We start from the raw sequence: 14,887 nt of genomic DNA, 5'->3' as shown, positions 1-14,887 counted from the left end.
TGTTGGGTGTCCTATGTGTGTGGATGTTGCTACATTATGTAAAACTATTAGTTTTGTTTTTTACATTTTAGAATGCAGTGTCTTGAGATTTTGCAGAATTTAGCATTTTACATTGGTCCCTTTGAAAATAGAGAATCACTCTAGTAGCCACTGCTACTTCAGTGATCCACAGGGGGTCGCCCACTTAGCCCAGGCATCATTCAGAGAATGCCTTGTATTTTATTCTGAGAAGGGACGAGGTGGAAATCATAACGTTACTATCACATCTCTCCATCTGTTCCAATCAATAATTTTGTGAAAATGCAAAGCCTTCTCTGAATGGCACCTGTGCTGAACAGCGACCCCCAGTTACCACTCTGCAGCAGGGCAGTTGCTCGGCATGTCATACAGAGGACAACCAAGATCACTGATGTCATTGGGAGAACCACATAACGTCTCCCTGCTTCCACAGGGCCAGGTGTGGAATATACATGTTTACATTGGTCTAACCAAGACGAATGTAACTATGCAAAAACATAGCTGGAATTCAACTTTAAAAACTGCTGATTTTTATATAAAGACAATTTTTGATTTAAAAATAGAAATGTAATACATAGGACCAGGGCCAGGACAAAGGGTGGACAGGAGGGGCAGCTGCCCTGAGCACAGCAGAGTAAGGACACAGTAAATGGACACAGGGCAGTAAACCCATTCTACAACATGCATTAACAGAGTGGGCTCAGTTGTGCATCTGGGTGATAGACAAACCTTCCCCAGTACTGCATAGGACTCCCAAAGCACCATGGGGTATTCAAAGAGACAGCACAGTAGACAAAGCTTTCTTTGAGGCTCTGTTAGCTTAATGATTGTTTGGACTGAGCTGGCTAATAAGGGATAAATCCTTGATGTAATAAATCATTGCATTTTTTAAACAAATAGTTTATTTCATTACAGGGGGAAGTTCCTATTTGACAGAGAAGCATGCTGGCTTGATAGAACACTACATAATATTAATATGCAATACTTCATATTTATTATCAAAAATCTTGGAAACCATGTGCTTTGCCTACTGTCAGTGGTCAAAGTTTCTGTGCACGTAACCTGCTACTATAATTCCCAACATAGCTACTGTGCAGAAAGACTGTTTCTCAAAGCCAGGGCACCACAAATAGTCACTTCACCAACATGAAGCTCATGCAATCAACTTTTTTCTAGATTTCTGGTCACATGGTCTGCAACAGCCTAAGGTCTTCACAGCATCACCCAGATCAGATAACTCAGAGGCACAGGCCCCAAGCTGATGAGGTGCATGGATGATCATCATGGGTCTGAAGCAGCCAATACAGAAATAAAAGGGCATCAAGCAGAGGATGTCTTCTCTGCATTAAAGAGGAAGTAAACCCTGATGAGTTTACTTCCTCTTTCATTCCCTGCAAAGGCAAAGCATAATGGACTACTATGCATCGCATAGTAGCCCATTATGTGTCACTTACCTGACACAGGAGCCAGCGATGTCACCGCTGTCCCCTGTAGTCCGGCGCATTCATCTTTTCGGTGGGGTCTCACAGCTCCGCCGCTGTCATTCGGCGGAGCCGCGATGACGTCACTCCCGCGCATGCGCACGGGAGCCGACACGCGCGGCAGCTCCGTTGTTGGAAATACTGCGCTCAGTGCGCCTGCGAGCCGCTGTCTACGACGCATGCGCCATAGACAGCGGTGCCTGTCTTCGTGCAAATATCTCCTAAACCGTATAGGTTTAGGAGATATTTCTTGGACCTACAGGTAAGCCTTAATCTAGGCTTACCTGTAGGTCAAAGTGGTTTGTAAGGGTTTACAACCACTTTAATAGTGTGGTGTTACATGTGGTCAGGCAGAGACAATGAGAAAGAGGAAGTAGGATGTTCCAAGCACAGCACCTAAGTATGATTGAACATAAGCTTAGAAAAACAGATTGTTGCAGGGTAGAGGTGGGTTAGAGAAGCCATTTCTTTTGCTGCTAGAATATAAAAGACACATACCATTTTAATTAGGGGGTTTGAGAAAATTTTGACAGGTTAAAGTTCTGCTATAATATAATTCTGTGATTTTCTGTTATCTTTAATTGTTTTTTTTTTTTTTAATAGATACAGAAACAAAAGTGCAAGTAAAGAGAAAAAATACATTAGGAGGCAGCAATAGGCACAGACATTGGGAGACCATCAGGTGAATCCATACAGGGACACAAATGTTTATGGGCACATGACAACAAAATGCATACATTTAAATGAGCGGGTTTGGGAACATTTTGAAAGGGTAAAGTTCTGCTATAATATAATTCTGTGATTTTTTTTTTATTCTTAATTTAATTTTTTTTTAAATAGATGCATTAATACAAGTGTACAGAAAGAGAAAAGATACATTAGGAGGCGGCACTAGGCACAGACATTGAGAGACCATCAGGTGAATCTGTACGGGGGCACAGATGTGCATGTACACGTGACAACAAAATGCATCCATATTATAGAGATTTTTTTCTTTAAGTTGAATAGTTTGTTAAGGAGTAGTGACTGAAGACTTTGCTATTTTCCAATCTGAACCCTACAGTAAAGTGCCAGCCCCATCAGATGTGGAGGTCACCTGACTAGGGGGTCCTCCACCATCTCAAGGGGGAGGAAAGACGTTCATAAATCAAGAAAAAACACAAGAGGACTAAAGGGATAAGTAAAGTCAGAATAATTCAGTGTTTAACAGTGCAAATACCAGCTCAAAAAAACTGTGGAAGAAAAAAAAGTAATGCTGATTCTGTATAACTGGCACTGCAAGGTGCTATATATTACTTTCATAGCTCTTGTCTGCCTAATTAATGCAGCATTAAAAAAAACAAAAATGTATCTTCCAGAGAAAACTTGAACAGGAATACTCCCCCCAATTTCCCACAGCTCATTGCATGAGCAATGAGCAATAAATTGTGTATTATAATAATAATAATACTAATGAGCAACCTATGAACAAGCCCGGCGATTGCAAAGTGAAGAAGGCCCCCAGCTCTGTGCAGATACCAATGTACTGAAGTATTTGCATATTTATATAGCACTAATATTACTTTATTCTCCTTGCTGGTGCTATAGGTTTGCTTAAATTAGATTAAAATTTTAATATGGAATATAATTAAATGACCTTATGCAGTCATCATACTTAGCAAAATGTATCCTTGTTCAGAGAACTATTACAGCTAGTATGCGATTAAAAATATCTTATGACGATCATGACATAATTATTCAATCTGAAAAATAAATTTTAGGATATTCTGGAACTTTTTTCCATAGCTACAGATGTTTTTAATAACTTTGATCAGCAGGACGTTATTCTTGTGAATTATGTCATATTTGAAACTTTCTGAAAGGTCATAGTCTGTATATTTTTTTTTTAATTTGATATTTTTTATTATTTAAAGCTCTCCATAGATTTTTAGGAGGTCCATATAATGATAGCTCACTATTCTAGAAACATTGTCAGAACATCATCAGATCTAATTCTAGAAACTTTGTCAGAACATCATCTTTAGAGTTTAGAATTTAGAATGACGAGGTATATTTTTTTGTGACAGTCAAACACTAAGTTGATGTAGCTACCATTTGTAATGTACAGTAGCTGGGGGACTTCCCATAATTTAAATGGTCATCCTATTTTTATACACTTTTAGCATGTTGGTATTCTAATCCAGACTAGAAAAATTATTTTCTTTCTCGTACATCACTAGTTTAGCACTCAGTTTATTTGCCAGTGTCTTAGGTGTTGGTCACAAGTAAAGTCGTGCTGTGCTGAGCTCCGCTGGAATATTCCTCACTGGGGCCAGCTATGCAACTGGATCCATTCAAAGTGTCTTTTCCAGGCCGAATTGGATGGTACCCGGGCCTCGTGTCCGAAGAAACTAGGTTTTACCTGTGACGCTTCTCTTTTTAGAGAGCTGGACCCTGGGACCCAGTATTTGTTTTTTTCAGCCATATTCCTGGCAGGGTGCTTTACAGGCCTTTGAAGGTTTTTTTCCTAATGGAGCCCACCGTGAGAGGTGAAGATTAGGTCTGTTATTCAAACCCTGCAGCTGGATAAGGTAAGGGACACTCCTCAAGAATTTTCCTAATTCTAGTAGGTTTTCTCATTTTAAGTAAATGTATGCTATGCCTAAAGTCACCACTGGGGGCTGCCAAGAGCACATACCTTTCATGTCTGTTCTGTCTGCTTGGTGTCCACACTCTATGCTCCTCCAGCCATGCTCCAGGAAGGATTAAGGTAAGGGTTTTTTTTCCTTCCGGGAATTCCCCCTCCATGGATTAGGGGACTGAGACAGGCCTGGGCAGAGAGCGGTAGCATACCACACCACCCACCGCCACCCACTGCCATTCGCAGCCACCATTACAGTGGCTTCACGTCCACCAGCCCTTCCCTCTCCTCTGCCCCAGCCTCCCCTCCATGCTTGTCAGCAGGGTTAGAGCCTATGCTCGCATGGGAAATGCTTGTTTTTAAAAAAACAAGGGGGAAGGGCGGGAATGGTCAGAGGAGGGGGGCGGAGCACTAGGCTACACAGGCTTTAAAGTACACTCTTTTTCAGGTGCACACAGCCTATGGAGGGACACAGTGCAGACGGGCACATGTGAGTGTGGAGGACACAGGCATTCCCAGGCAGTATTTACTTACCAGACTGAGTCTTGGTAGCACCGGCAGTTGCTGAACTACACTGCTCAGCAGTCAGTGCATTTTTTGTGGTACCTTTTGTTGCTTTGCTCTATGGTTAGAAGAGGTACAAGTACCCCAAAGAATAGGGTCTTAAAGGGGTCATCTTCAGGCTCTGAGGACCCCCCTGTGTAGCACCTTCCCCCCCTGCAGGACCCAGGAGGCTGGCCAGGGAGAGCCATCGGGATCAGGGGCTGCAGCTGCTTCTTGCACTTCAGCCCCTGTATACATTACACAGGAGGTTTTTTCCTCAACCATAAACAGAGGAAAGATTAGTTCCTTAATCGCGTCTTCACTCAGTGGAAGAAAACGCACTAGCTCCCTCTCTGTCACCCAGGACCCTCAGAGTGAGGAACTCTGGGATAAAGGAGAGGAATCCACCTCAGAGGATCGGGAGGAGACTGATGATTCCACTTCCGCGGAATCTAGTGGAGAAGGGCCCTCTTCAGCTTCTCAGGATTAGAAGATGTTGGTGCAAATTCTTTCTGGATTGGTCCGCTCCACATTTAAGTTACCCATACCTGAGTCAGTTAAAGAACCCACTTCTGCTCTGGGTTCACTGAAGCCTCCTCAAACTGCACATGCCTTTCCTGTTCATGGTTTACTGGAAAAGCTTATCTATTCTGAGTGGGATCACCCAGATAAACATTTTTTTCCCTCCTAAAATGTTTTCTACACTTTATCCTATGGAGGAAAAATTTACTAAGATGTGGGGTATACCGGCAGTTGACGCCGCCGTTTCCTCCGTAAACAAAAGTCTGACTTGTCCTGTTGACAATGCTCAGATGCTTAGGGATCCACCTGATAAAAAATTGGAATTCCTATTAAAAAACTTTTTCTCCTTGACAGGTTCAGTAGCTCAACCTGCAGTGGCAACAATTGGAGTCTGTCAATATTTGAGAGACCATGTTAAACAGTTGCTTAAAGCTTTACCTGAACAGCAAGCCCGGGGGTTAGCCAACCTACCAGCGGATTTGTATTTTGCTGTTGATGCTATCAGAGATTCTATCCTTCAGACCTCTCGCCTTACGCTTGGGTTGGTACACATGTGTAGAATCTTATGGCTGAATAATTGTTCAGCCAAATCACCTTGTAAGAAACTCCTGGTGGGATTTCCCTTTCGTGGTGCAAAACTGTTTGGAGAGAATTTGGACAATTATATCCAAAGGATCTCTAGTGGGAAAAGAACCCTTTTACCAGTCAAGAAAAGGAGTAAATGTCCCTCCTATAAATGGGCGCTTTCTCCAGTGCCAGGGTCATCAGCCTCCAGGCAGTCACAACGGTCTCCTCCGTCAGGCTCAAAGGTTAAAACTCAGAGTCAACCCCAGGGACAAAAGAAGTCCTGGGGGAGAAGGTCTTCAAGACAAAATGCTAAGACTTCCTTATGAAGGGGCGCCCCTGCTCGCTCGAGTGGGGGGAAGGCTACTAAAGTTCTCAGGGCTCTGGCAGGAGGAATTTCGGGACAAATGCGTGGTCTCCACAATAACTCTAGGCTACAAACTAGAATTCCCTTCTCCTTGTTTCCTCAGATCAAATGTACCCAGAGACCCAGAGAAAAAGAAGTCTCTGCTTCTAGCGTTGGAGCGACTATTGTTGCAAAAAGTTATCATGGTAGTTCCCACGCAAGAGCAGGGAATGGGGGTTTTATCCAAACGGAGATGTCAGACCCATTCTAGATCTCAAAGATCTAAACCGATTTCTAAAGATACGGTCCTTTCGCATGGAATCGATCTGATCGGTAGTCTCCATCCTGCAAGGAGGAGAACTTCTGGCATCAATAGACATCAAGGATGCGTACCTGCATGTACCTATTTTCTCTGCTCATCAAAAATTCCTGCGCTTCGAATTAGAAAAATGCCACTTTAAGTTTGTAGCTCTGCCTTTTGGGCTTACTACTGCACTTCGGGTGTTTACAAAGATCTTGGCCCCTCCTCTGGCCAGATTAAGGGCCCAATGTATAACAATAATAGCATACCTAGACGACTTACTCTTGATAGACCGGTCAGTAGCCTGCCTGGATCAAATTTTGGTCACCACAATCAACTACCTAGTTTACCTAGGTTGGGTCCTCAACTTAGAGAAGTCTTCTTTAAAACCAGTAAGAAGACTAGAGTATTTGGGTCTGGTCATAGATACAGCCCAGCAGAGGGTTTTCCTACCCCAAGCAAAGATCAGTACTATAAAAGAACTGATTCAGGTAGTCAGGGCATAGAAGGGCCCGTCTATTCGTCTCTTTGTATGAGGTTGTTGGGGAAGATGGTGGGTTCATTCGAAGCAGTTCCCTACGCTCAGTTTCATTCAAGGCTGCTACAAAACAGTATCCTGTCGGCCTGGAACAAGAAGGTTCAGGCATTCGATTTTCCAATGCATCTGTCTCCTACAACGGGTCAGAGCCTCAGCTGGTGGTTGATATCCGAAAATCTGCGGAAAGGAAAATCCTTTTTACCAGTTACCTGGACAGTGGTAGCAACGGATGCCAGTCTTTCGGGTTGGGGGCCAGTCCTGGAACAGTCGATTGTCCAAGGGAGATGGTCCAAGACCGAGAGGGCCTGACCCATGAACATTCTGGAGATCTGTGCAGCGTATCTAGCCCTAAAAGCCTGGACACTCAGGTTGCAGGGTTGCCCTGTCAGGATCCAGTCCGACAATGCCACAGCAGTGGCTTATATCAATCACCAAGGGGGCACCAAGAGTCGTTCAGCTCAGGGAGAAGTAAACCAGATCTTAATATGGGCAGAAAGACATGTGCCATGCATATTGGCAGTCTTCATTCCGGGGGTAGAGAACTGGCATGCGGACTACTTGAGCCACCAGCAGTTAGTCCCAGGGGAATGGTCTCTTCACCCCGACGTCTTCTTGGCCATATGCCAGAAATGGGGGGTTCCAGATGTAGATCTCTTTGCGTCCAGGTTCAACAGCAAGATCAACAACTTTGTGTCAAGAATGAGGGACAGATGCATTGGTAACTCCGTGGCATCAGTTCTCTCTGATTTATGCATTCCCTCCAATTCTGCTACTGTCACGACTTCTTTGCAGGATCAGGCAGGAAAAGAAGTCAGTGCTTCTGGTAGCCCCTGCATGGCACAGAAGAGCTTGGTATGCAGAAATAGTGAAGATGGGGGTAGGCTCTCCTTGGACCCTACCGTCCCGTCCAGACCTGCTATCCCAGGGACCAGTATTCCATCCAACCTTACAAACTCTAAATTTAACGGTTTGGCTATTGAAACACACATTCTGAAGAATCGTGGGCTTTTGGGCCCTGTGATCTCTACCTTGATTAATGCAAGAAAGCCAGCTTCCAGAATGATTTATCACAGAGTCTGGAAAACATATGTCTCCTGGTGTGAATCCAGGGGTTGGCACCCAAGAAAATATGTCATAAGCAGAATCCTCGAATTTCTGCAAAATTGGTTAGAGATAAAACTGGCCTTGAATACCATCAAGGGCCAAATCTCGGCCTTATCAGTTCTGTTTCAACATCCACTTGCTTCGCATTCTTTGGTCCGAAGCTTTATACAAGGGGTAACGCGCCTTAATCCTCCAACTAAGGCGCCTATGAACCCCTGGGATCTGAATTTGGGTCTGTCAGCTTTACAGAAGCAGCCTTTTGAACCGATACATCAAATTGCCTTAGTTCTGTTGACAAGGAAATTAATTTTTCTGGTGGCCATTTCTTCTGCCAGAAGAGTATCAGAATTAGCGGGCCTCTCCTGTAAAGAGCCGTATCTGATAATGCACAAGGATAGAGTGGTGTTACGCCCTCATCCTAGTTTTCTACAAAAGGTGGTCTCAGGTTTTCATCTAAACCAAGATATTGTTCTGCCTTCTTTTTTTCCAAATCCCTGCTCTATGGAAGAAAAGTCACTACATTCTTTGGATGTAGTGAGAGCAGTCAAAGCCTATCTGGAAGCGACTGCTCAGGTTCGCAAAACGGATGTTTTGTTCGTATTGCCAGAGGGACCTAAGAGAGGACAGGCAGCGTTGAAATCTACCATTGCTTAATGGATTCGACAAGTAATTGTTCAAGCTTATGGTTTGAAGCAAAAGATTCCACCTTTTCAAATCAAGGAGCACTCCATTAGGGCTATTAGTGGGCATTGCATCACCAGGCCTCCATGGCTCAAATCTGCAAGGCCGCAACCTGGTCATCAGTTCATACATTCACCAAATTTTATCAGGTGGATGTGAGAAGGCATGAGGATATCGCCTTTGGGCCTAGTGTGCTGCAGGCAGCGGTACAGGGTCCTCAGGTCTGATTGCACCCTATGTTGTGTGGTTCCCCTCCCCTCAGATAGCATTTCTCTGGGACATCCCATCAGTAATTACTGAGTCTTTGTGTCCCGTGATGTATGAGAAAGAAAATAGGATTTTTATAACAGCTTACCTGTAAAATCCTTTTCTTTTGAGGTACATCAGGGGACACAGAGGTCCCTCCCCTCTTCTAATACACGTATATTGCTTTGCTAAAAAACTGAGGTACAACCAGTAGGGGGAGGGGTTATATGGGGGATTGAAATTCCTGTCTAGGGTGTGCCAGTGTCCAATCACCTAGTGATACCCTATAACCCATCAGCACTTCTAGTATCGCGGTACAGCCATTTCTGTCTGTCTGTCATGTAAATAGGGTAAAAATGGGGCTAGAATCCAGTCACAAAGATGGCGGATAAACAACTTCCAGTCACAAAGATGGCGGATAAACTACTTCCGGTATCGCGGCACAGCTACGTTCGGCTGTTTAAGATGCAAATAAGATATTAATAATGAGAGGGATATAAAAGAGGGAGTAAAGAGGAACACAGTAGCTTCCCGAGGACACAAATTACACTGCGAAATGCGTAGAGGGTGCTGGGAAACCATGTTAGTCACTTCCGGCCTAGCGAAAATGAGGCCCAGAAGGCACGCCACTGTTTGGAATGCACGCCGCTACACGAGACACAGGGACAAACCATGGAACAGATCGGAATCCTCCCTCCATATACACGACTGGATGAGTTTGGTGTCGGCATATAGGCACTGGAGCATGTGAGTTGAACTATATATGTTTTTTAAACCTTTTAAAATAAATAATTACATACTACACCATGATGGCTATCCATATGTCTTTATGAGAAATACTAGAGCAAGAGGCATTTAACATACTGTTTGGAAAGGCTGCTGGTGGATCCATCAAATAATGGAGTGGTTATCCTAAATGAACCAAAGGCACATATTCTGGTTTATCTGGTGAGTAGCCATTACAATAGGTGGTGGTGAAGTCACGTTTTAATTGGTGGATATAGAAGCACTTAACACAGAAGGAAAAGCAATTCTAGCACAAAAGTGACCGCTCACTGAGGACATTCATTGTACCGTGATAGAGATTTTTATGTTGTTAAATTTGGATCAATACATACATAATACTTTTTTAGGTTTTCTTTTAGCAATTTCACAATTGTTCATTTTTTTTATTTATATATATATATATATATATATATATATATATATATATATTTTTTTTTTTTTTTTTTTTTTTTTTTTTAATTTATGTGTGGCACTTGCACTTTCTAGGAATCAGTAATTATGTAAACTTGCATTAGGAAGCAAGCATTTAGATTAGTTGGCACAGGGGGATTAGTCAGCATAGGAGGACATGTTGACTTGTATATTTGAGAGTGGTAGTAGTTAGCGAAATCCACAAATTATTATTTTTTTTTCTAATTTCAAGTAATCCACAAATTTTTATACTGTACACCCAGTTTTATCCTTTTTTCACCCAAATAAAGCTTTCTTTTGGTGGTATTTAATCAGCACTGGGTTTTTATTTTTTGCTAAACAAATTAAAAAATCCTAAAAAGTTTAAAACAAAATTAAACATTTTTCGTAGTTTGTTATAAAATATTGCAAACAGGTAATTTTTCTCCTTCACTGATGTGCGCTGATGAGGCTACACTGATGAGGTGGCACTGATGGGCACTGATGAGCTGCAATAATGAGGCAGCACTGGTGGGCACTGATGAGGAGGCACTGATGGAGCTGCACAGATAGGCAGCACTGATGGCAAGTTAATCTGCAGTGCATAGGTGTAAACAAATTAATCAGTCTTTTGATGCTGTTTCATATGTGATAAAGATACAGATACTTTTGCCACAAAGTATTACAAACTATGATTTAAGTGACATGGATTTAAGTGACACTAAACTCTCAAATTAAGAAAAAAATGCAATAGTGAGATTTGTAATATTTGTTGAGCAGTGCACACGATTGCAAGTAACCTGTACTGCTCTTTCCAAAGCAAAGGAAGTGAGGGGGGACAGGAGAGCATCAGTAGCATGTACAGGGTGATACAGGGAGGCTTAAATATAAATAAGATCGGATTTCGGACTGCCACATGTTTGAATGTTTGCCACATTTAGAGACAAAATCCAGGCGAACTGCAAAAAACAAAACAAAACAAAATCTCTCTCTCTATATATATATATATATATATACTGTATATTGTATATATACAGTATTTCACAAAAGTGAGTACTCCCCCCACATTTTTGTAAATATTTTATGATATTGTTTCATGTGACAACACTGAAGAAATTACACTTTGCTAAAATGTAAAGTAGTGAGTGTACAGCTTGTATAACAGTGTAAATTTGCTGTCCCCTCAAAATAATTCAACACACAGCCATTAATATCGAAACCTCTGGCAACAAAAATGAGTACACCCCTAATGCCGCGTACACACGACCAGACTTTTCGAGGGACTAAGTCTGACAGACTTTCAACGGAGTTCTGACGGAGTTCTGACAGAGTTCTGATGGACTTTCCGAATGAACGGACTTGGCCACACACAATCACACCAAAGTCCGACGGATTCGAACGTGATGACGTACGACTGGACTAGAATAAGGAAGTTCATAGCCAGTAGCCAATAGCTGCCCTAGTGTCGGTTTTAGTCCGTCAGACTAGCACACACACGAGCGAATTTCTCAGTAGGAACTGGGTCCGGCAGAGTTCTGTCGGAAAAATTTGAAACATGTTCCATTTCTAAAGTCTGTCAGACTTTTGCAAATCAAAAGTCCGCTGCAGCCCACACACGTTCGAATAGTCTGCCAGAATCATTCCGTCAGACTTTTGATGTTGAAAAGTCTGGTCGTGTGTACGGGGCATTAGTGAAAATGTCCAAATTGGGCCCCATTTCGCCCTCCCCGGTGTCATGTGACTTGTTAGTGTTACAAGGTCTCAGCTGTGAATGGGGAGTAGGTTCTTTAAATTTGGTGTTATCGCTTTCACTCTCTCATACTGGTCACTGCAGGTTCACCATGGCACCTCATGGCAAAGAACTCTCTGAGGATCTGAAAAAAAGAATTGTTGCTATACATAAAGATGGCCTAGGCTATAAGAAGATTGCCAAGACCCTGAAACTGATCTGCAGCATGGTGGCCAAGACCATACAGTGTTTAACAGGACAGGTGCTACTCAGAACAGGGCTAGCCATGGTCGACCAAAGAAGTTGAGTGCACATGCGCATCATCATATGCAGGGGTTGTCTTTGGGAAAGATGTATGAGTGCTGCCAGCATTGCTGCAGAGGTTGAATGGTTGGGGGGTCAGCCTGTCAGTGCTCAGATCGTACACCGCACACTGCATCAAATTGGTCTGCATGGCTGTCATCCCAGAAGCAAGCCTCTTCTAAAGATGATGCCCAAGAAAGCCTGCAAACAGTTTGGTGAAGACAAGCAGACTAAGGACATGGATTGCTGGAACTTTGTCCTGTGGTCTGATGAGACCAAGATAAACTTATCTGTAAACTTATAAGTGTGTCTTGCCTACAGTCAAGCATGGTGATGGGAATGTTATGGTGTGGGGCTGCATGAGTGCTGCTGGCACTGGGGAGCTACAGTTTATTAAGGGAACCATGAATGCCAGGTCGGAAACTGATTATTGGGATCTGCTGGCTGCTGGGAGTCATCCATTAATGGACACTGGAATTAAAACCAAGCAACCACAGTGCCACCAGCAGGTTATTTAGGTCCTGACAGATTCCTTGGATTTTAACCCTATGTTCCAATAAAGCCTTCTGCTTGTATTAGATCCTGCAGCGTTCCGACTTTGCTGAATTTTCACTGTGTGAAGTGAATGTGCAGAGACAGTTGTCTGAGCACCGCTGCATCTCATTTACCTTCATTGGAGACTGGGTTGAGTGCAGTGGATCTGTTTTGTCTGTATCTAAACTGAAATCGTAATATTATTTCCCAGAGGCCCTACTCATGCTTTAGCAGAGAAAGGAGCAAGCTTTCATATATTTAATTAATTAGGTAGGGTTCTGAGGAACTCCCATAAGGACATAAAACATAAAGGTGGAGCCTGATGATGTCATCATGCTGATCATCTACTGGTGACATCACTGCTAGTGTTTGCAGAGTGGTGCTATTGCCTCGGAACACATATTGGCTGAGTATATTGGTAGTTCTTCTTCTTGCTGAATGGATTTTTGCCTTTTTCACACTATATACTAATCTTTTTGTAAGTGTCCAATATTGCGCTCTAGTGGCCTTAATATATTCTAGCAGTGAGCACTATTATGTGGTGTTTGCTTTTTTTTTTTTATGAACGACATCATTCCTGAAATGTGGCTTTAGGTTAACCCTTTCCTGCAACTGTGCTTCATTATATCTGAGCTCAGCTGTGAAAGTTTTTAACCCTTATATTTATCAAATGCTATTAGACCCCCTATAATATAAGGGGTCTATTCTAAAGGTGAACAGTTTGAGTGGCGTGAGGTGGAGTTGCACCTGTTTTGGCACAAGAAAAGTTTATGAAGTAGAACACTTGTAAATCTTTATAACACACATACATTTCTGGATTGCCCTTTGTGAGTTTAGACTGAGCTATTTGTTGTTTGTTGGAGTGTTTGATGGACTGCATGGCACATATTCTTTTTTTTTTTGTTGCATAAACAGTTTATTGAATTTTCACAGGGATACAAAAGAAAAAAGGGGTAATATGTAGTGTACAAGCGCGTTTCATAACAGTGGAGCTCAGATTGGGAAAACCCAGAAGGTGAGCAAGACAAAAGGAAAAAAGAAAACTGATTGTACCATTTCTAAACCGTAATAATAGATTCCTCTGTGTGGTGAGGAAGGTCATATACCTCCCTCACGGGCTTTGGTCAGTCAATCTGAGTAGGCAGGGGGAAAAGAGGGAGAGGGGGAGAGGAAAATAAAAATGGGGAAGGGGGATGGGGGAGGATGGTTGGGTGGATGGGGTGGGTTGAGAAGGACAGGAGCAGGTAAGGGAGAGGAGGTGAGGAAATCACCAACTGACCTCTCCATTGTCTAGAAGTCAAATCAGTAAGAAATGAGGAAATGTCACAACATCAGTGTAATGCAGTGGTGGCCTTTTGGGTCAATGATTAAGTAATCTTCTGGTAAGTCACATTGTGCCACGTGTAAGCTCCATGAATGATCAAGAGCTTTTAAAAACCGTCCATGGTTCCCATGTGGCAGTGAATTTCGTGATCTTGTCTAAGATGATGTAGTTCAGCTCCTCCATCTCCATAACACAGTTGATTTGCTGAAACCATTCTGTCATTAAAGGCAGGAATGTCAACTGCCAGTGAACTGGTACACACATCCTTGCAGCATTGACCATATGCATGGCAAATCCTATCATCCTTCCTATCCTATCATACCTTATAATTAAGCTCCCTACCGAGTAAAGGGTGTTAGGGTATAAAATTGGTCTGTAGGATGGAGTAATGGACAGAGTAATGAACAGATTGTTGCCCTTCAATAGAATCAAGGCACACAAAACAGAGTACATTTTACAACCCCGTACAAAACCCCGTACAAAAATAAAAGCAGTGTGGAGTCCCCACCAGTCTTTATGAATTCCAGGGATTGTATACAAGTCCCCTTCAGGTGGACAGAGGAATTAACTGTCCTGAGAGGACATACTTACAATACTGTGAAAAATTGTATATAAGAGAGCACTTCATGTATTGGGGGGATACAGTAGGTGGGATTTTTTTGGGGGTCATTATACTGTACCTTGGTATTTTATATCTTTGTACAAAAGAATGGGGACAGGGCTACTGTAGTTTTTTTTTTTTTTTTGATCCCTGGCACTAACATAAATGTTACAGTATAATTTTCAGCACAGGCAGCACCTGGTGTAGTGGTTAGCACTTTCACCTAGCAGCAATAGGGTTGCTGGTTCAAATCCCG

This window comes from Lithobates pipiens, unplaced genomic scaffold (genome assembly GCF_037356315.1).
Source record: "Lithobates pipiens isolate NorthernLeopardFrog02 unplaced genomic scaffold, aLitPip1_a1.2 Scaffold_19, whole genome shotgun sequence".
NCBI classification, from domain to species: domain Eukaryota; kingdom Metazoa; phylum Chordata; class Amphibia; order Anura; family Ranidae; genus Lithobates; species Lithobates pipiens.
The sequence above is the reverse complement of the archived record's forward strand: the minus strand, read 5'-3'. Positions refer to the sequence as shown.